Genomic DNA, 21,611 nt, shown 5'->3' with positions numbered 1-21,611 from the left:
GAAAACATGACCGAGTTAATAAATACATCGAGCTAATAAACAAAACGTTAATTTCAATTCATTTATTCTTTTAGTTAGGCAAAGTTTTTATGTATGATTTGACTTATAATTACGTATAACGTGGTGAGTACAGTGGGAACAGTGTGATTTAACAACGTTATTAACTAAAACTGAGTTGGTGTATTATTTCTTACACTTCTTAAATTCCCCTAGCAACAGTGTAATGCATATAAATAAACAAAAATAAATAAATAAATTTTCTGTTTATACTCTGGGACGACCAAACGGTCAGAGGAGTTAACAAGATAGACAGAATACAAGAAACAGCACCGTATTCAGCAGTCACGGTGCGTGAACCCCGGTCACTCAAGGAACGTGTACTTATGAACCCGCGCGCCTGACCACTAGGCTACGGCGGTCTCAATATATAATTTGTCTTCATTCAATAAAATGACGTATTGTACGAAACATTCCCTCGCAACCCCATACGTTCAATAGTAAAACGAGAGAGTATAGTAATGCACGCGTTTGAGCTAGCCGTGGTTCAAGCACACGGCTGCTAAATACGGCGATGTCCTTGTATTCTCTCTGTCTCGCTTTCTCTCTCTCTCTGTCTTGTGAACTCCTCTGGCCTTTGCTGTCGTCCGAATTAGTATAAAGAAAAATTGTCATTTATCTTCTCTGTTTTCTTCGGAAACTTTCATCTCCATATTCGTTTTGTCAGTTCTATAGAAAACAGTAAAGGAAATATTTAAATATCACCCAGCGGCCTGTAAAATGGCGATGTAGTCATTTGGCTGAGAAGTGAATGAATGGTCTCATATTTGTGTACACTGCATTGGTTGGAAGATACTCTGTAATTTTTAATATGGTACAATTTAAAACAAGGAGGAGGTGGAAAACGATGTCATATAGTTGGCTGTAGATTTGATCATAACCTCTACATTCTCAGGACCTTTTCCTTTTATGGCAGTCGCTTCCAATGACAGTAGATATGTGGCACTATACATTGCCGAAAATTTCTCTCATCGAGTGTGGACTTCTGTCGCTCCATATCACGCGCACACAGGACTGGCTGTCTACAGCCTACTGGAGAACGGCAACCTCGGCGCGGCGTCATATACCCATTTAAGTGAGTGCAGAAATGCTGAGATCGACGTCTATTATTTTTTTCTTTTTATCTGTTGGGTAAAAATACCTGTTTTATCTTTAATTACTGCCTTATAAGACAACGTTCAGCTCTTCTTAATTTAACCTATAAGAGATACCTCCTTACAAGACTCCTTTTTTTTTTTTTTCTTCTGAATATCCATCCGATTTTATTTAAGTATTTCCATATGGATAATCCACTCGCACCTTAACAGCGTGGCCTGTCTGTCACGAGGTCCGGGGGGAGGTTCATCTAGATAAAGTTTCGAATGAATGGACTGAATGAAGACTCGGAGGGCATTTCTTTAAAACATTCGTAAGTAGGTTGCAGTTTATACTGCGAATGACGATGCATTTCTATGCAAACATTTTGAAAATATAAAAAAGAAATAGATAAGAAAGCATTTGTGTTTCTTGAAATGGAAATTTTCTGAAATTCAAAATTGGAAATACATAAATCAATGCGCTTATTTTATCTGTGGTTAGAGCAGAAGTGCTATAGAAAGAGACATTTATTTGCAGGACAACAGTTCTCGGCCTACGATTGGAGTGCGAGTATCGTTCATTAATTCAGTGAGAACTTCATTATTTTCATATCTGCTTTAATAGGATATCTTTCATATTTTTGTTACAATGAAACGGACAAAGAAAGAGAGAGGGACGAAAATAAATATTTCTGATCTCATCTAATAATAGTGACTAAAGGAAAAACATCCATTCAAGCAGATAAGTATAAAGAATAATCTGCTGTTTTTTGATCATCCGATGTGTCTTTCACTGGATCGTCTCTCCCACTTCTCAAACTTTTGATATAACTAAGAGAGGAGGGAAAGAAATATCGATAAAAAGAAATGTAAGGAAGAAGCTGAATTGAAATAATCTTTAGAGTAACCTGGCGTTCACTTTTCTTGGAGTGCCTTTTCTCTCCCCAGAGTAGTTTTTAAAATAATGTTGCGATACCTGAGAGGATGACGATACAAATGAGTTATCCGAAATGATGTGACTCTGGGATGCTGAGGACCGCCTTAGGGTTAGTTACTTTATGTAGCATTTATTTAAGCACCTTAATATCCTTGTAGTTTCGTAATTTATCTTAAGAAAAATAATTTAATTGCCATATTTTAAATTATTGCTTAATATGCGTGGTTTCTGGCAGAGACCTTTAGTTTGCAAACAAATTTCAATTTAATTTAAATTTAACTCAAACCTACTATTTTTCAGCGAAGATTACCTTTTTGCACAAAAAGGTAATCTTCGATTACCTTCTGATTACCTTTTATTCTGTCATATCAACACCCCACTATTTAAAATAAATCAATTATAATTGTACAATATCATTATAAACAGCGTCATTCATCGTTACTGTGTCTTCGGTTTCAGTATAATTCTCTCTTCACGTTTCCAGAATATATATATCTTTCTATACATTAAAAAAGTTTTCCTCCTAGTGATATTTATTCGAGCCAATGGGAGAAGAGGGCGGAGCAGTTACTTCACTACAAATGAGCAGGTAAATAATTACATTGTTGTCTTCCATTGAAAGACTGCCTCCATAACGTTCACCAACCTCGTGCACGTGCTTCACTCTGTAATACATTACCACGCACGGCATCATTTGATGTTCCATTGTAACGTTAGCTGACGAAGAATATATACAAATATAGTTTGTATATTTGTAAATAGTTTAGTATTTTATAAATATTTTAAATATTTGTATAGTTTGTAAATAGTTTAGTTAAATCTTTTAGTCCTGCTGTTTCGGATGCAACAATATTCCTCATGCATTATGGAGCCGGAGCAAAAGGCCTTTTCCTAAGTGACCTATGTAAACGCAGGTTAATAATTACATACTGAGGTTTATTCGACCTTGAGAATGCCGCGTGGTGGGGTAGCCAACGGGAGAAGAGGGATGTGGGTCACGTGGTACAAGTGGACGGGGCAATTACGTCACTACAAATGCACAGGTAAATAATTACATAGGTAATTTCCTGATTAGATATTGATCATAGTGGCATAGTGTTTGGGTAAGGCGCCACCTGTGGTTTCCCACATCTGCACCATCAGTACTCTTGTGATGAATACAGAACCTCTGCAAAAGCCAGAAAAGTGTTGCATATGTAGTTTAGCGTTGGGTTCTGTTGTTTGTGCTGGCTTCTTGGCCGCAGGGCACCTAGTGGGATCCACGTTGCCCACCACCATCACTGGGAGGTGAATCAGGCTGTCCACAGTACTGCTCTCTATCAAGGATCTCCTGAGCTTCCTGACGGAGAACAAAATAAAAAAAAAGCGTGAGTGAGGAAGATTGCTGAAGGACGGGAGTAAACAGGGGAGAAAGAATATCAGTGCATTTCGACAGGTGTGTCTTTTAGGTAGAAAAGATTTGACTTACTTCGTCATAGTTCTACATTTTACATAGAAAAGTGTGTCCGGGTTTGGCGAGCAGTGGGCGAAGCCCCATGTATATATTAAATTTATATTTTAAATATGTTTCACAATCTGAAAATGTTTAAATATAACAGCACAATAGTGATCAGACATTAACAAAAAAGTACGATCATTAACTAACTGTAAAATTCCAATAGTAAGTGTAACTTCTATTCATTGTTTTTAGTGCTTTTTAATATAAAAATTGAATAACTTTTAAAAATATTTTAATTCGTTTTATACTTATCTCTCGCAAGTTTAATCAGAAAAGAGTTTCATAAATCTACCTTCACATAGATATCAAGGTTTATTAAGTGAGATAAGAAATGAAACACCCATCTTTGAATTGCATTATATAAATGAGACTCAAAGAAAAATGCAAAGCTGTCATCAAAGATTTTTCTAACCTGTTTAAAGTGAATGCAAGTATTATATTAGGAAAGCCAGAGAACTTTAATAGAGTACCTGTTATAAATATGCAATAATATTTACTGCTTTATACAAAAGTACTTTATTATTGATTAAAACTCAGACAAGAAGCGTTTTTCGAGCCATGATTATATGAACCTTTTTGTTTTAGTTGGGCACTTAGAATCCACCTGTTGTTTATGAAAGGCATTAATATTATAATGGCTTAATGATGCCAGGAAGCGGACTATTTCTGTATGTGCCAGAAAAACAATAAAAAAATATAGGAAAAATATCAATTACTTATACCTCCCCGTCGCCTAAAAGTGGTTATCCAGTTCCGCTTTCAGCTTTACTCAACTCCTCGCTTCGACCACCGCGGCAGGCAATTTATTTCACTGATCTACAACACGGTGCCTGAAGGTAAACGTCATTAGATCCAACCTTCTGTTACTCCTTAAAATTTTATATTTGTTAGCCCTAGTACTTCTTTCTTCTACCAGTAAAAATATACCTCCCTCGTTCATTTATTTATTATTTATTTATTAAATCTGTTTATTGCTCTGCCGAAGAGCCACCCCCTGGACAGCAGGAAGCTAAGGGGGGGGGTGACATTTACATACAGAGGTTAAGACAGGGACATGTGTCTGGCGGTTACATGGGGCACATGTATTCTTAACCTGAAAGGTACAGAACTTACAGTGTTTATTATTTTACATAATTGAAAGAATTTTATTAATCTCCTTTACCACAGGCCCCCACAGGCCCTGTGGAATCCAGTACCACAGGCCCATTTGCATTTACTGATAGGTGATGGATGCCAATCGATGTCCATATGAAGAACGGCTTAGAAGGCGCAGATTGCAAAACTGCCAAGCTTTGCAATCCGCACCTTCCCTATATACCCTAGCTAGGTCCCACTTCAGAAGAGGAAGTATATTTTACCGATCCCTAAAAGAGATTAAGGTGTACGGTATATTGTTGTCATGCGGCACCAGGGGTTTCCCCCATCTCCGCGTTGCTTTCTTTGTGGGTGTACCAGTTTCCTGGCATTCCCAGGAAACTGGTACATCGATTGGCATCCATCACCTATCAGTAAATGCAAATGGGCCTGTGGTACTGGATTCCATGACTTAAAGAAGAAAATAATGCAGTATATTAGAGTTTTAATAACAAAGGATGATGCTTTCAGAGCAAATGGACCCCTTGCTCAGCAAACGTATACAGATTATAACAGAATATGGACGTTATAGACCGCCTTGCAGAGCATGGCAGATCAATTCGCCTTGGTGACACTGACCACTCCGCAATCGCGGAACATTTCTGGTCGACCCACCATAACCTTAACCTAAACGCGATTACGAAGTGATCGACCAGTTCCGCCACTTCCGCCACAGCTTTGCCTGGAATCGTTGAACATATCATGCAATTCAAAAACCTTGAATCGCTGCAAGGGCACGAGGCTACACCCTATCTTGGAATCAACAGTCTTGAAGCTTGATAAACGCTGGCAACAAATCCACACAAGTCCGTGTACCAACAATGAACACCAATCTAGTAAATGAGTGTCAATCTCGCGGCCATGTACGCATCAGAGCACGCACATCTCTTATCTATTGAAATTTTAGCTATAACTTCCATAATCTGTATACGTTTGCTGAGGAAGGGGTCCATTTGCCCTGAAAGCACCATTCTTTGTTATTAAAACTCTAATTACTGGATATATACTGTATTATTTTCTTCTCTAAATCACCTATCAAGTTGCCCTTCTTTGATCTCGTCCTAGAAGTTCTGTCTTGCTTCAGATGTGGCCTGTAGACCTGAACACAATATTCTAAATGCGGTCTCGCCATCGTCTTATACTGTATAACAGAATGATGAAATCCTTTCCCTACTAGTTGCGAAGGTCCTGTATGTCATAGACAGGATAACATCTGTCTTCCTATCCACTTGTTTACACTGCATAAAAAATTTCCTGTCTAACTGAATCAGAATTCTGAAGTCATTTTCGTCCTGGACCACTTTTAACTCCTCTCTCCTAACTTAACTCCTGAATTACTGTTTCCTAAATGCAAAACTTAGTAAATATTTAGAAGCATTAAACTTCAGTTTCCATTTCGAAGTAAAACGGCCTGATTCTTAACCATCCTTCTCGCCTTTAAATCAGCAAACTTCAACAACTTTCCCTGAATTCCCTCTTCAATGTCATTAAGAAAGATACGACAAAGATACATTTTACGAATGTCCTCTATATAGGCCGATTTAAATCTTCGATTTTAAATGAAACGAGCGAATGATTCTGTCGAAGTTCATAACATATTAGAGAGTGATTTTTCATAAGACAAGGCTAAAAGGCTACTGAGCGATTAAAACATAACCCATCAATCAGTTCACTAAGGTCTACAGTTACTCGCTAACCAACAGGAAATAATTATTAACGCAGCTGTACGTATTGCGACCTTAAAAAATGCGATTACACCCATATTGGTGTTGATCAATGAATTTTACTTCTTCAAAGCAATTGTCTTTCCACTCTAAAGTTAATACACTTTAACCACTAATGTTAATGCTTGGTAACAATTCTAACTTTGCTCTTTCGAAATATACTTAAAAAAATCTGTCATAATCTCTTTAATGCTATCAATTTGAAAATCTTTCCTTTGAGCAACGACTTGTAACGCGGACTTTCATTACATTTGAACATTTTGTCAAAAATTGCCTTGCAGAAGCGCACTCTGAGCTGGCTCATTGTTATGGTGAAGAATCCATTCAGTTGACTAAAGATTTTTTATTTCATTTTTGCCGAACACAACTCCTTGTTTTGGCTTTTTGCTTTTAACTGTTGTATTAACTTTCAGGATATTAATAATAGAGAAAAATCAACAGCAAAGAAATTTTATAAAAACAAAAGTTCACAGAAATCCCTGTAAACCAATTAACTTTGATTAAATATTGGCAAAAATCCTCTTGAATTTAAAATCTTCGATACTAGCAAAAGATTGCTCAAACGCAAAAGATTCGTTGTGCAGCCATGGTCGTGTCAAGATCCTGGAGCACCGTGGAACGAAGCTAGCTCGCGATAAAGCTGTATTTGTTCTGCGATGAACAAGTCGAATGTAAAATGAAGTCTTAGGAAAGGAAATTGCGGTCTAAAAATGTAAATGTTTTTAATTACTCCTCAGATTAATGCTTTTTTGAAGACGTGGTTGCGAGCACTATAATCCTTTCTCTCATAGTCTGTTCTGTGACTAGTGATGGGTTCCAATGTGCTTTAGATACCCTTGCATGTATCCCAGAGGGGAAATACACAGGTGGTTATTTTTCATGCTTATACCCGCTATCAGTATAGAGGAGAGAACGGAGCGAGCCCCGCCTCTAAGTGCCCACATCAGTCACGTGGCTGTCAGAAACAAACTACTTAATGACAGAATGAGAAAACTCGCCCGCAGACGTGATGTTGCCAAGGAGATATTTGGCAAGAAAACAGAACAAGGGGGAAGGGTTTAACGGACAGACTTATAATCAGTGGAGGTAACAAAAAGCTACCGAAGTGGCAAGAAAACATCTGACAGAAAATAGTAAGAAAGGAACAGAACGCCTGGATTTAAATATAATAATTGACTCAGAAATGCCCTTGTACTTGGGGCATTCAGCTGCGCCAGTTGTGTTTCCGTCTGTCTCCTGGTTCTTCCTTCCCCCTTCTCACTTCATTTTGATCAGTTTTGCAAATAGCTATGATCTGTCACACAGACAGAGCATGACCATAGCTTGTAAAAACTACGCAGATTTTAGCACCTCATTGTGTGCTAAGATTCTCTGCATAGGCAGCACACGTAGTTGAGATCATGAAGGATCAAACAGCGCAAATGAACTGTGAGATCGCGCACTCAGTACAATAAACATGCAAAGAAAGCCCAGTCAAGGCTATAATGAGCTATCTTACAGATCACAGAGTAGCCACTTGTCAGTGAATGTCTGTTCACCGATAACAAGATAAATAGCATAACGCTTAAAGGCATCCCATTCATTGCAAAACTAGGTTACATAAGTATGGTAGTTCGATAAGGTCGACAGTGAAGCACTTACACTCACAAGAATGCTATATTATCCTCAGTTTTCTTTAAATGGCAGTGCTGTAATTAACTATACTGATTGGGAAAAAAATGGACTATTATTACTTTTTTTTCTAATTCTCATTATACAGCAAATAGGCGTTAATGTGAAGTGACTAACAGGTAGTCAAAATCAGGGATGAAATCCCACATAATTGGTTGGTTTTTATCAGTCATAAATGTTTCTAACCAGTATTTTAAAATATAATTAGGATAATGAAAAACATTACAAAATGTAGCAATGATTAGAAAAAAGGGTGTCTGTGTGGAGTAATATAAAAATTAAGGAATATTTAAAGTATTTAAGAGATTAAATGTCGAAAGCTTTAATTTTAAATAAAATAATTTAATGTTTTATATAATCTTGGATCGAATTATTTGCGAGTTGAAAATTTTATAATCTAACGTGGTCAGATACAATTTTCACGACATCACTCAGGAGTATTTTCAGTTTGTTTTTGACGTGTTTCTCAAGTCTGCCAGTTAAGTCCTTGAGATGCTTTCGATCTCTGTTGCTGATGCTTTTGATCTCTCTTTTGGCGAAAATCATCTACAACTGTTGCAATTGATTTTCTTTAAAATGAGATTGTAGTCGGTGGTGAAAGCGTCTGTAACCATAAGATCTGAAATTCGGTAACTGTGGTTCCTCTCTGTGCTAGGAAATCTAGAAGTGTGAACTCTACAGGTTTGGAAGGAATTAAACCTTTCTCAAGAAGACTTCAGTCAGATTAAGTATCCAATTGCTAAGATTTAAGAATCCTCGAAAAGCATATTGTACATCCGAATTTTGGTTGAATTAATGCTAATATTTTCATTAATTATGGAGGTTTGTGAGTACCTCTCATGCATTTCTCTCTGTTTAATAAACCAGTATTGGTTTAGTTTCTGTGGAAATGCAGGGTGGATTGTTGGCGAAGTCTGTTGAATTTATCATTACGCTTATATTCTAATCGTGTATTAAGTCTGTTAATTCTTAAACTATGAACATTGTAGAATTTCTTAAAATCTATTCAAATGATATTTTTAATGCTGCCAAGCAACTCAGAATAGTTGCGCTGAGGGTAACGTCATTTGAATCCAGAGAACTTGATTTGGTGGCTTGGTACTGTGTTTTCCTGGAAGTAACCTACAGGTTCTTAGAAGCCTTCTTCTCTTGTTTAGTGATGGCCGATCAGTCCTCTCCTTCTTTACTGGCTATTTTCAGTCTCTCGATGGCCAACTTCGGGTGGTGTTGGCACCCCTTGGTTATCATTATCCTGGTAGATCTCGTAATCTCCTCTAGTTCGGTGTTGGTCCAATCTATGATCTCGAAGAAGTACGTTAGTACTGCTACTGCATAAGTGTTCATGGCTGAGACAATGTTCCCGCCATTCAGCTTTGATTTTGGCAGGCTTCTCAGTCTCTCTGATAGTATTTGTCAGTCAGGCGGGTCTTAATCTCCATGTGTCGTCACCGGTCTTCAACTGGTAGTTTCGCCCGACTGAATTTCCTTAATGCGATTCATGGACCTTGCCTTTGTTTAGGCCAAATTGCATTCTGATGTCAGTGCTGAACTCTTAGATGATCCGGAGCTGGAGTCGATACTCGGTTGCGGGATAGAGTTTTATGTCATCCATATACATCAGGTGAAAGAGGGTGTACAGGTTCTTCCTCCCTTTTTTGAGGATAAATCCTTATTTGCTGTTATTGAGTATGGTGGACAGTGGGTTGAGGCTAGACAGAACCATAGTGGGCTCAGTGCATCTTCCTGGAAGATTCCTCTTTTGATGAGTATCGGTCTGGCTATGACGTTCTCGACCTTAATAGTGGTCCTCCATTTTTTCATGGTTGCTTCTAGAAAGTGTCTGTGTCGGGTTCACTTTTTAAGTCTTCAGTGCTCTCTCAGCCAGCTATGGGGAGTCGAAGGCCTTGCGATAGTCGATGTAGGCAGTGAACAGGTTGCGTTGCTTCGTTTAGGCTTGTTCCATAACTGCAGCGTCAGTGGTAAAGTTCTCCTTGCACCCTCTACTCATCTGTCAATTTCTCCTTGCATCCTCTGTTCATCTGCTATTGTGTCGCTTGGCCATAATGTTCTGGCTCTCCAAGTGGACTGATATCTTCTTAGTAATGCAATTGGTCAGGATCTTCCACATTGTTGGGAGACAGATGATTGGTCAGTACTTTGCCGGATTTGTGGTGTTTTTGTTCTTAGCCTTCACATAGGGTGATTCCTCGAGTAAGAGACTCTGGGATTGTGTCAGGGTGCATTTTTATCATCTTATTTATATTTCTTATATTTGTAAAAATTATAATATTAAGGTCACCTGTAATTGATTACATATACCCATATATGTATTTTGTTTGTAAATTGCTGTGTTCTCTAGTCGATTTGCCTGTTTTGCTGGACGAAAAACCCCCAGTTTCTAGGGGAGAAAACCTTGCCATCTACGCCTGAGACCGACTAACTCAGCCACGAAGCGAAAAAAACCCATTAAAGTTCCTCGCATCATCGACGGGATTCGAACCCGGGCCTTTTCCATCCATTGTGTGAGGAGGACGGTTACGATAACGCTGTGCTACCGGCGCAGATGGTATTATTATCTGAGTGAGCACACAGGCACATACTCTCTATGTGCCTGTGTGTGCAGCTGAACTTCTTGTACCAGTAGTTGTGGATGTTATCTGTTCCTGGGGTTTTCCAGTTGTGGGACTTCCAGATCGACTGTTGTATATCTTCCTTCTGATTTCCCATTCTGTCATCTTTTCTACGTTCATGGTTTTCTTCCTTTCTAGGTTTATCCAGGGGGTACGGCTGTTATGGCTAACTTCGCTGCTCCACAGGTTACCCTACAATTCCTTGAGTGCCTTCTGGTTGGGGGGGTACGTTACTTTCCTTCTCCTCTTGTCCCCTTTTTCCGTAGAAGACTCTCTTGTTTTCCTCTGGGCACTCCCCCTGTAACGGCGAAGTCTCTTTGCTGAGCGCCAGAAGTTTCTGCTTGAGTGTGTCAAGGTATTCTTCTTGTGGTTATAAGTCTCGTGTTTGCTGTGGATGTTTTGTCTGCGCGGTATCACAGTGGTGTCGTCAGTCCTCCCCACACCAGGTAAATAAGGCCCGGGTTCGAATCCCGTCGATGACGCGAGGAACTTTAATGGGCTTTATTTCACTCCGTGGCTGGTAGATAGCAAGGTTCCCCCCCCCTCAAACTGGGGTTTTTCGTCCAGAAAAACAGGCAAACCGACCAGAGAACGCCGCAATTTACAGACATATTATATAAACGGCTATGCAAGAAATTACGGGTGCCCTAATATAATAATTTGAATTTTGTATGTATTTTCTGGGAGACCTCTTGCTGCTAGGCTGTTATGTAGGGTCTTTGGCACCATGCCGGTGGCTGACACGGTGATCGGGATGGTCGTTACTTGTTGCATATGCCACATCTCTTTGATCGCCTGTCTTAGGTCCGGCTACTTCCTGATCTTTTCTTCTTGGGTTTTATGGAGATTTCCAGTGTTGGTACGGCTATGTCAGTCAGATAGATATTGTTTTTCTTCTTATCGACAAATGAGGTTATGTCCGTTCTGTTCTGCGGGATTGTCTTGTCCGTTATTATGGCGCTGTCCCAGAACAGCCTATGGGTTGGGGTCTCTAGTAACGGCCTGTGGTTCGTACTTGTATTGTTATCACTTTCTTTCTGAAGACATAGCCGGTAAAGGGGGCGAGGCAGGCAGGTTAAGAGTACAAATATTGCCATTTTTTCAACAGGTAATATTTGTACTCTTACTATATGCGTTAACAAAAAACTGCAAACTGCGTGAATGCAGTTGAGTGCGGGATAAGAGGCCCTGAGTTCAATACTGATGTGAATCCGCTTCTAAAACAATGATTTCCTTCATGAGATGTTTAGTAGATGGATCTGAAGTAAGGTTGTTGCTTGCTTTTCCCGATGAATGATTCTTATAGTTTGATGAGGGCTTTAAGTATCGACAAGCTAGGAAGGTCGGTAATTGATAATCTATTAAAAAACTCGTTGGAGTTAAGTGGAGAGGGAGGTTGCAGTTTCGATTTAATAGGAAGTAACTTGGTATGGTTTATGTTGAATGGTCGAGGCCTGGAAGTCGATGCTTCCGAACAGTAGCTGAGCAAGGACGAAAGGCTGTTTGTAGAAATTATGTGATTGCGCCATGGTAGCATATGTATACCGCTACAATTAGTGGTATCGAGAACCAATACGAACCCCGAAGGAAATAACCTCACCGGCGCCCTTCTTTGTGACATTAAAATAACAGCTAAGGCCCAGGACCCGTATACTGGCCTTCATTCTCCGGGGAAGTTAACCCCCCACTCAATGCCACCAGTAATAAATAATGTTGAATAAACACGTACGAGGTATGCGCCATTATTCTTTTTCTACATTGCCTTTACTTATGCAATGGCGTTTTAAAACTATACAATATTTAATTTAAATAATACCAGTCTCGTTTGTGATATAATCCGCTTAATTTTGCAAAATCAACATTTGTGAGATTTCCTCTAACAAGGACAGTTTCTGTACCATGAAAAATACTGTTCCTGCACAAAATTGCAGATCCACTGCAGATTAAGGCACTTCCCGAAATACATCAATAATTTATCAATATCATTTATCAATGATATTGATGAAGGTATATCAGGCTTAATGTCGAAGTTTGCAGATGATACAAAGGTTGGCAGGGTTGTTAATGACAGTAATGAGAGTACGCTACTGCAACAGGATCTAGATAATTTTGGCAGATGGGCTAAGAAGTGGCAACTGAAGTTTAACCTTGACAAATGCAAAGTACTGCATATGGTTAGAAGTAACCCCAGAGAAACGTACCAACTGTGTGGTACTACACTTAAGGTGGTAGAAAATGAAAAAGACCTGGGAGTAATTGTGCAGTCCGATATGAAGTTTTCTGAGCAATGCAGACAGGCTGCCAGGGCAAGTCATGGGGTTTTGTCAATGATATATAGGAATTTTGCTAGCATGGAGAAGGAGGTGATTGTCCCTCTGTATAAGGCAATGGTCAGGCCATGCCTTGAGTACTGTGTACAGGTCTGGAGGCCTCATTTTAGGAAGGATGTAGATTTGCTTCAGCGTGTACAGAGAAGGGCAACAAGATTGGCGAGGGGAATGAAGGGATCCTCTTACCAAGAGAGGCTTAAGTTCTGCAAATTGCAGTGGCTGGAGACTAGGCACCTGCGCGGTGATCTGATTGAGGTGTATAAGGCCTTGAATGGGTTGAACACGCCGAATTCTGATGGGATCCACTTCCATTTGTTCAGATTACGAACCTAAGGGGGCATAAATTCAAATTACGAAACGACAGATGTAGAATAGATGTGCGGAAATTTTCCTTTAGCCAGCGGGTGGTTAATTGCTGGAACAAACTTCCATCTGTCGTTGTGGAAGTTGATAGGTTGAATAAATTTAAGGAGGAACTGGTGTGATTTTTTTTTTTTTTTTTTTTTTTTTTGGCTGATGCTGCATAAGCTCATACACTTGCTTTCTTGCATCACATGCCACTACTACTACATGTACTTCGACTTGCGTACACTTTTACGTGTGGTTTGAAGTGGGGGAAAATCTTCTGGCTTAGAGATTGCAGAAGGCACATGTGCAAAGTGGTTTCCCTTCCAATGCATATTTTGTTCGTGTTTGTACTACCCAACATTCAGCCGCAGTATCTCTTTGTAAACTCTGCGCGTGTCATGAAATTTTCTTAAATTCTTATGTTCGTGCTAATGGCAACTTATGTCTTAGTAAACGTTCAGCAAAAGAAAGAGGTGTTGGATCGTTTTAAAACCCACAGCCCCAATCTGTAAAGTAGATGGGTTTATTTTTATATTTCCTATATTTTTAATTCATTTTTGCATTGAACTTTATGTAAATTTCAAAATATGCATGTATCTTAAATAAATAAATATACTTGTAAATATTTACGGAATTTTTATTATGTCATTTCTTGTGAAATGAAGACGGGTATAACAAGAACTGTAGAATTCTTAATAAATAAGTTAATGTTTCTTATGGAGAAGGGATGTAAAGCATCATAACATAATGTTAGTGAGATATAGAAGTGAAAAGTGGGTCTTTTTGGTATGGGACCCAAACACTTAAGTAACAGTCCAGGAACCGAACCTTAAGTAAGTCGGGGACTACTTTCAGTACTCTAGATAATTTGAAAAACACCAGAGACAAGGAGCGACTCTCGTAATGTGCATTTTTACACGCTGGATCTCGTAGAACTGATGAGAAAAAGGAAACCTCCCCTTGAATTGGGGCGTTCTTTAGAGATATAATACTCCAATTTAAGTCGCGCTACTTATTTTATTTATTTATTTTATTTATGAAAACCTCTCGATTATGCTGCCGTCTATTGCAGCACGCACATTTTCGGGTTGGTGAATAAAAACTTGAAGATATCCTCTATCACGTGGTAGTTCAGGTTATTTTTATTTATTTATTTTATGTTTATTTTATCTTCTGAATCTATCCAAGTCTGTTTTGTCAGTTTTTAGCATAGGATAAAGAAATTCGCTAATTTATTTACAAGTAGTGTTGGTGAAACGGGTAATTTTTATTTATTCCTACTAGGAAACTATATTTGCTACACAGGTAGGTTTCGATTTTACGATAGGTTGGACTATTAATCGATCAGGTATCTTTCCCAAGAAGGACCGCATTCATGCTTTGGTTTAAAAGCGTCAGTTCACAGATTACTGGGATTCGTTAATGTATTTTCACGTAATTTTAACTACCAACAGGCATGTCGTTAGCTAAACAATTTAGTTCTTGTTTATACTCCGGCACGACCACCAGGTCAGTGGAGTTTACAATAACTCAATCAATACAAATGTGTATCGTATTTAGTAGTCACGGGATTGAACCGTGGTCTACTCAAAGAGCGTGTGCTACCGCACTCGCGCTCTTGACCACTCTCTACGTCAGACCTATGTTCTGCTGATGCTCTGAATATTTGTTAGAGTATCTGCGTCAAAACAAGTTGTCCATTGGTAAGAGATAATGCTACTAGATCTCCCATGACATAAAGAATGCGCAAATCACTGGTAAAATAGTAAACACTTTAACAGATGAAGACATATCAACAAACACGCCCACAGTGTTGTACGCACACGTAGTGTGTTTGTATGCATTCACAGACACCTGAACACCGAAAATAATTTCAATGGCATTTGTCCCCTGGCTGAAGGAAAAAATATACACAAAGTACGCCATTGAACTTCTAGTCAAAAGGACACGAGCGCGTGCCTGTTTGTCCTATCGTATCTTACCTTAATAGCCTTCTTATTCAGTCCCTTATTGTGCCGCTGTTTTCATTCCAAACACTTTTTCCTTTCGTGCTATGTGAAGGAACGTTTATTCATCTCGGGCGTCACCTTCTGAAAATTTCCCTATTTACATATATTATCTGTTTGATTACAGGTCTGAATTCTGGGTTGTTTTACACAGAAAACATGAATAAAAGATCAAATTCGTTATTATTACATGAATGGTATGGAAAATAAGTACCTTCGGGAATCAACATAAGGAGTTCCTTCCCTCTTAGGAATCCTGTATAATTACGGATTAGTGCGACGAGTTTATCGGAAATCTTCAATAAATCTTAATACCAATTCTTAGCACGTCTTGAGATGTAGAATATGTTATGCGATTCTTCGCACAATGTCCACATTAGAAGAGCGAATGAAAGGGGGAAAATGAACGAAATGGTAGGTGAAAGAAAGGCTAAACCAGATTTTCCGAAAACAGTACTAAAATAACAAAATACTCCAAAATTATAATATATCTAATGTTCTATAATCTGTACAAAAATTAATGCAACTAGTGAAAGTACTTCGTCCTTCGATTGCATTTATTAAGCAATGAATCCTTCTTGACAGTATAATGGCTTCTCCATTTGTCACGCGTTTGGAGAGATCTGGGTTCGAGTCCAGTCGATGACTGAAGAAATTTCTAAAGATCTCTTCAGTCGGGGTTGTAGTTAGCCTGTCCCATGCGGAGGGCAACTACAAACTTTTCACAAATATAGCGACTAAATCGTATCAAACTTTCAACTCGCGCGCCTGAAATGCACCATAGGAACTGAGAGTAACACTGTTAATACAGCCGTCTCTTCTCGCGCACATTGAGCCAACTGATGACGTTCACGCGAAAGTCCTACGTTAAAACTTTTGGTTCTTTCACACTTTTTAATGATTTTAAGTTCTCAACGATTAACCAATAGAAGAAGATGGAGGCAGCGAGAACCATTCTTCCAGTAATTTTCGTCTGTAAAGTTCGATGCGAAGTACTTGGTTCCCTTCATCAGCAGTGTCGGAGAATTTATCTAAGATATTATTATCCCAGTGACTCAAATGAATAACTTTCTCTACAGTTTCGAATGTCTCTTTGGAACTGGCCTTGATAAAATAGGACTTTAATTATTTCACTGTAACTTCTTTAATATCTCGTAGAGTTATTTTAATGTTTTAAATTAATAATCCATTTTGGTATGGCAGTTCTCAAACTAATTAAAGAACAGTCCACTTTTAATTTTACTTTTAAACAGCAAAAAGACCGGTACCTCGTATAATAAAAAGGATCAACAAGACTTGCTATTTTGAGAGATGTGAGAATAAATTCCATATTTAAGTCCCTTCTGACCTCGATCTCCTAACTTCCATGGCCAAGGGACTGGAGGAGGGTATATAACGTTTTCTCATGCATACAGTCTAAGTCGGATTAAGTTCAATGGTTAATGCAGAAGTTCTCAAGCTTTGCGATACCGCAACCCCCTAAAATGATAAAGGAATTAAATTAACTTTAATCTATATATCAAATAAAGCAATGATAGAGACTTACAAATTTTTCCAATAAAATATTTGGATGTTTCTTCAAATACAAATGCTTTATAAAGTTAATTATACTAATGCAATTTTTACAATGTAGACCTTATACTATGCGTATACACAGAAATTGCTTTGCAAAACGCTAAATTAAATCCTGATGATTTCCAAGTCGACAATTTTAATTACTCCAGTTAATTTTGATACAGGCTTACTTATTACAAATGCTTATTATGCGTACTTTATTATCTTAATGTACATATTATTATTAAAATTTTTTTACATTCAGTACACCATAGCATTGTAGATCTTTTTTGATTTGTTGTAACCGACTTCTCGGTATCCATTCATACTAATTAGCTGTAACTTTATGCAACTTATTTCCAGTGCTTTATTTTGTGCATAAACTGTTTGAAATAAATTAAAAATAGATTGAAAACTGACTTTCTCCTTTGGGGTTGAAATGGTTATCCAAATTTAAACGCTTACCTTCTGGTTTATCTGTTCTTAAAAATATCCAAAAAGTCTTCACTGAGTCACATTTAAATTTTAAAAATTTCGATAAGTACCTGTAATCGTTGAAATTATTTTTATATAAAAAAAACACACATACCATCAAGCTGTAAGTCACATTTTCCTCAGAAACGCTACTAAACTTCATTCCTACGCCCTGCAAATGAATGCGTATTAATAACATTCACCTGAGGTTTTCGTTTCGTGCCTAATGATCAGTTGTTGTAACCGGCATTGAACAAACTGGTGTAGATGGTGAAACACTGACAAACCCGAGAAAGATTAATAATCGCTCACAAAAGTTGTTTGGAGAAAAGCAGTTCGTTTTAGCGTGCCCACTCCAACTAGCTAATTGTGGTTAAAGAGGCTTGATGAATGGATTGCTTGATTTTAATCACCAGACATGTCTCCACCCTTCATTAATATCAGAGCCGTTCATCTGGGGTGGTTTAACTGCATGGCATCGATTTATTAAACAAACAAAGCCTCCAAAACAGCTGTGACAAAACAGTCGGACGCGTGTCAAAGAGTTCGTTGAAGGAACAACTCAACCAGGTAACAGGGATGATGTTTGTTGATAGTAATACTTGACAGAACATGCGAATGGCGCTTCGGATCTTCGTGAACTTGAACTAATTTCTCAGACGAGGACTGTACGTTGGCGAAAGCCACGTGCTCACCGCTAAGAACATAAACTTCCCCATGATGGCACGTGACACGGACCTATAATGTGGCTTGGTCGTTAGATGCACCATTGGAAGAAAGAGAGAGAGAGAGAGCGTGTATAAAGATTTATGGCAGAATTCTAAACCTGCATAATGTATTTTAAGTTGATCATCTGTGTTCCAGGAAAGGAGCATAGCAAGAGAAAGTTTAATGAGACCGTCAGTATAAAATATGGGAAGGAGTGAACCTCCTCACAGCACCGTAGCCGTGACCAAAGAGATAGTTTGGGTAAGCCTGGTAATTGCCTCATTTAGCCTAACACTAGCTAGCCAAGCGACTTACAGCACAAAATATGAGCGGTGAGTTCTGGACAGACAGACCCTACCTCTTGACCGCAGCGTACCTCATCAAAAAAAAAAAATGTAGCAACGGAATGTATAAATATCCTTACAGCGCTATTTCCTCTCAGTATCTAATAATCTTTATATCCCCCTGTACCCCCTACCCGACCCGTTATTAAGAAGGGTTCGTTATCGTAGTACCAGCGACTCTAATATGGAATGTCTTCAGTGTGTAATATTTTCAGCTTAATAATTCTGCCTTGTTCTACAAGTTTCGTTAAAAGTCTAGCGTTCTTCATGCGCCTCGTGACATTCCCGCACGCTACGCAGGGTCGTAAATTTCGAATTTATAATTTTTTAAAAAATAAGATCATTAATGGCATCGCACGCCCTCGGTTGTTTAGTATGCGCAGTTGGTATTATCTACACTATTTGCATAAAGCGAAATTCTTTTTTCAATAAATAGAATTATTTACTGTAAACGAAAAAAACATCGGACAGTTAATGAAAAGGTTTTAATTTTAGGAGTCCTGACGCAAAGTCATATCAGTCTCTGACCTGTTTTTCGATTTAATTATAACAAAATGGAGATTTCGTATCATGGTTTGTTCACTGCTAGCTGAGTAGAAATGAGAATCTAAGGTTGAAACTCTCTCTTTACTTTGCCCCCCCTTTTCCCCCAACTTCTCTGACAGTGGAACTGCAGTACACTTTAATGTCGGCTTTATGCTTAACCTCCGGACATCCGTCGTCGGTTTATGTATCTGGTGAAGCCAGCAGCTGCTATGTGCGAAATTAGCCAATATAATAAAGGGTGCGCGTGCCCCATCTCCCTCCCATTCATAGTTCTAGGTGGATATGTTTGTTGAAATCACAAGTGCGTAATGTGTACCCCGAGGGCGTCGTGTTTGAAGATAGTATTTCCTTAACGATGTCGTTAATGTAGGACGTTGGACTGAAGCTTTTTTGAATGAGTCATTTGATGGACGTTCACCTGTTTGCCTACTGGTGGAGATATCCCAATTACAGAACGCAAGATTTAACGTCGTACTAGTGCGAAAACATCATTTATGTCCACAGATATAATGGCAAACCCAAAGTTTGTCCAGGACAGCCTCGCTCGCTCATCTGACATTCGTACATAATACCATCTGTAACGTGAAGTTTCTAGTTTGAGAGGAGGATAATACGAAAATCTAAATTTGCTGTTAACAGACTGAAATATGCTTCTTATAAAACATATTTGTGGTTTCTGATACACTTGAATGGCTTGTTGCAGAAAATGAGCCAATTGGTCCATTCGCAAATCACGTCAACGGTTCGAAATCCTTTTGACAAACGAAATATATAGAATATATAAAAAAAATTGTAATGAAAACTCAAGTCTAGTTATATATATAAATATGGTTAACACCTTAGTTTTTTTTTTCTGTTTATACTACAACATGACTACCAAGGTCAGAGGAGTTTACAAATAGTTATATGACAAGAATATTATCATTAATAGTATTTAGTGAAAAAGAGGGCTTGAAATACGATCACCTAAATCGCATGTACTAATGCCTTCTCCACCCTGATGAAACAACTGAATAATTCAATTTCTTTTTTTTTTTTTATTAGTGTACATTGGCGTTCCTTGAGTGGACCGGGGTTCAAGCCCGTGACTACTGAATACGATAAATATTTGTATTGACGATTTATTGTAAACTCTACTGACTTGGTTGTCGTGCTGGAATATAAACAGAAAATTTAATTTGATAATCTAAACAACAGTAACTTTAGGTCGACGTAGTCATTTCTAAAGACCGAACGCCCAAGGAGGGAATATCCCCAGAAAGTAATGACAGAAAAATATAACGCAAAGTGGCTTTATTTTCCCAAACCTAAAATGAAATTATGCCACAATGCAATAATTTTCTAATGATACATTGATCCTCGTCTTAGACAAATGACGGACCCAACTCTGGCCAGCACTGATTGGAAGGAGTAGGAGGAAGGTGTGGGGCGTAGCGGATTTTGAGGTGGAGGGCAAGGAAAGAAGGAGAGGTGATGGATACTGGTGACAAAGTTGGGATTCGGATGGCTTGTAAAAGATGGAAAATGAGAACAATTGAAGACCCGTTTTCATTTAGCAGATTTTTTCCTGGGTCCACCATTAAAAGATGAAGTGCTGAAAATCAATGCCTGTCCAGATACAAATTCGTGCTGGTCAGAGAACTAGATTCAAAGCTTTTTGTACGAGTCTCAATCGGTCTGTTGGTCTTGGGATTAAATGCTCCAAAGAAGTAGCTAAAAATATTCGGAGTGCCATAATCTTGAACAAACTCTCGGTGATTCCTGTATAGAGGATAATGATGCAAAGAACTTTAACGGGCATTTTTTTACTCCATGGCTGAGTTATTCGGTCTCGGGTGAAGATAGCAAGGTTTTTCTCCGCGAAAACTCGGGTTTTTCTTTCAGAAAAACAGGCAAACCGACCAGAGAAAAAGAGCAATATATATAGACATAATACACACGGGTATATGAGGTAATTCTCGGCTGGCCCTAAATGACAGTTTTTTGCACGTAGAGGATACTGGGGAAATAATATTGGCAAGCCACATACAGTTTCTTGAAAGGTAAATGGAAAGTATGGAAGTGTTTTGATGAATGTACCTGGAGTTTCAGGTGTCTGCTCTTGTCCTAAGCACGTTGTTGACTAAAGCTGAAACTAAAGGTTGTTACACACCTGCTGGTGGTTCAGCCCCAATCTCTGGTAATTTTGCTAAAGCAGCTAATCTGGCAATCCAGAAGACTTACATGTACTCTACTCCTAACATGTCATGAAGAAATGATAGCATTTCCTTATCGAGTTCACTGATTATTTGATAACCCACAAAGCTATGGCTGCAGTACCATGTGATGAACGAATTGAAATCATTGAAATGAACTTGCATTTTATTATTACTACTAATGAGCGGATAAATTACTTATAGGTATTTTACAATATTATGATAACATTTTAAGCAAAAAGGAACGTCTGATTACGATAAAAGAGGGGGTGGCTCTTATCATAGTTCGGAGGGGCCTTCGACGATATGCTCTCTATTTCTAGATGTCAAAGGTAAGCTTGCGGGTATATATTCTCCAGAACTTGATCTGTCGACTTTA

General features: G+C 38.5%; 1 pseudogene; it reads left to right on the top strand.

Annotated features, from left to right (window-relative positions):
- Window positions 1-966: 966 nt before the first annotated feature.
- LOC150081470 (small ribosomal subunit protein uS5 pseudogene) lies at window positions 967-21,287 on the top strand (annotated as a pseudogene).
- The last annotated feature ends 324 nt before the right edge of the window (window positions 21,288-21,611 follow it).

The sequence above is a fragment of the Mastigoproctus giganteus genome, chromosome 8 (genome assembly GCF_048544385.1).
Source record: "Mastigoproctus giganteus isolate SK-2022 chromosome 8, ASM4854438v1, whole genome shotgun sequence".
NCBI classification, from domain to species: domain Eukaryota; kingdom Metazoa; phylum Arthropoda; class Arachnida; order Uropygi; family Thelyphonidae; genus Mastigoproctus; species Mastigoproctus giganteus.
The sequence above is the reverse complement of the archived record's forward strand: the minus strand, read 5'-3'. Positions and strand labels throughout refer to the sequence as shown.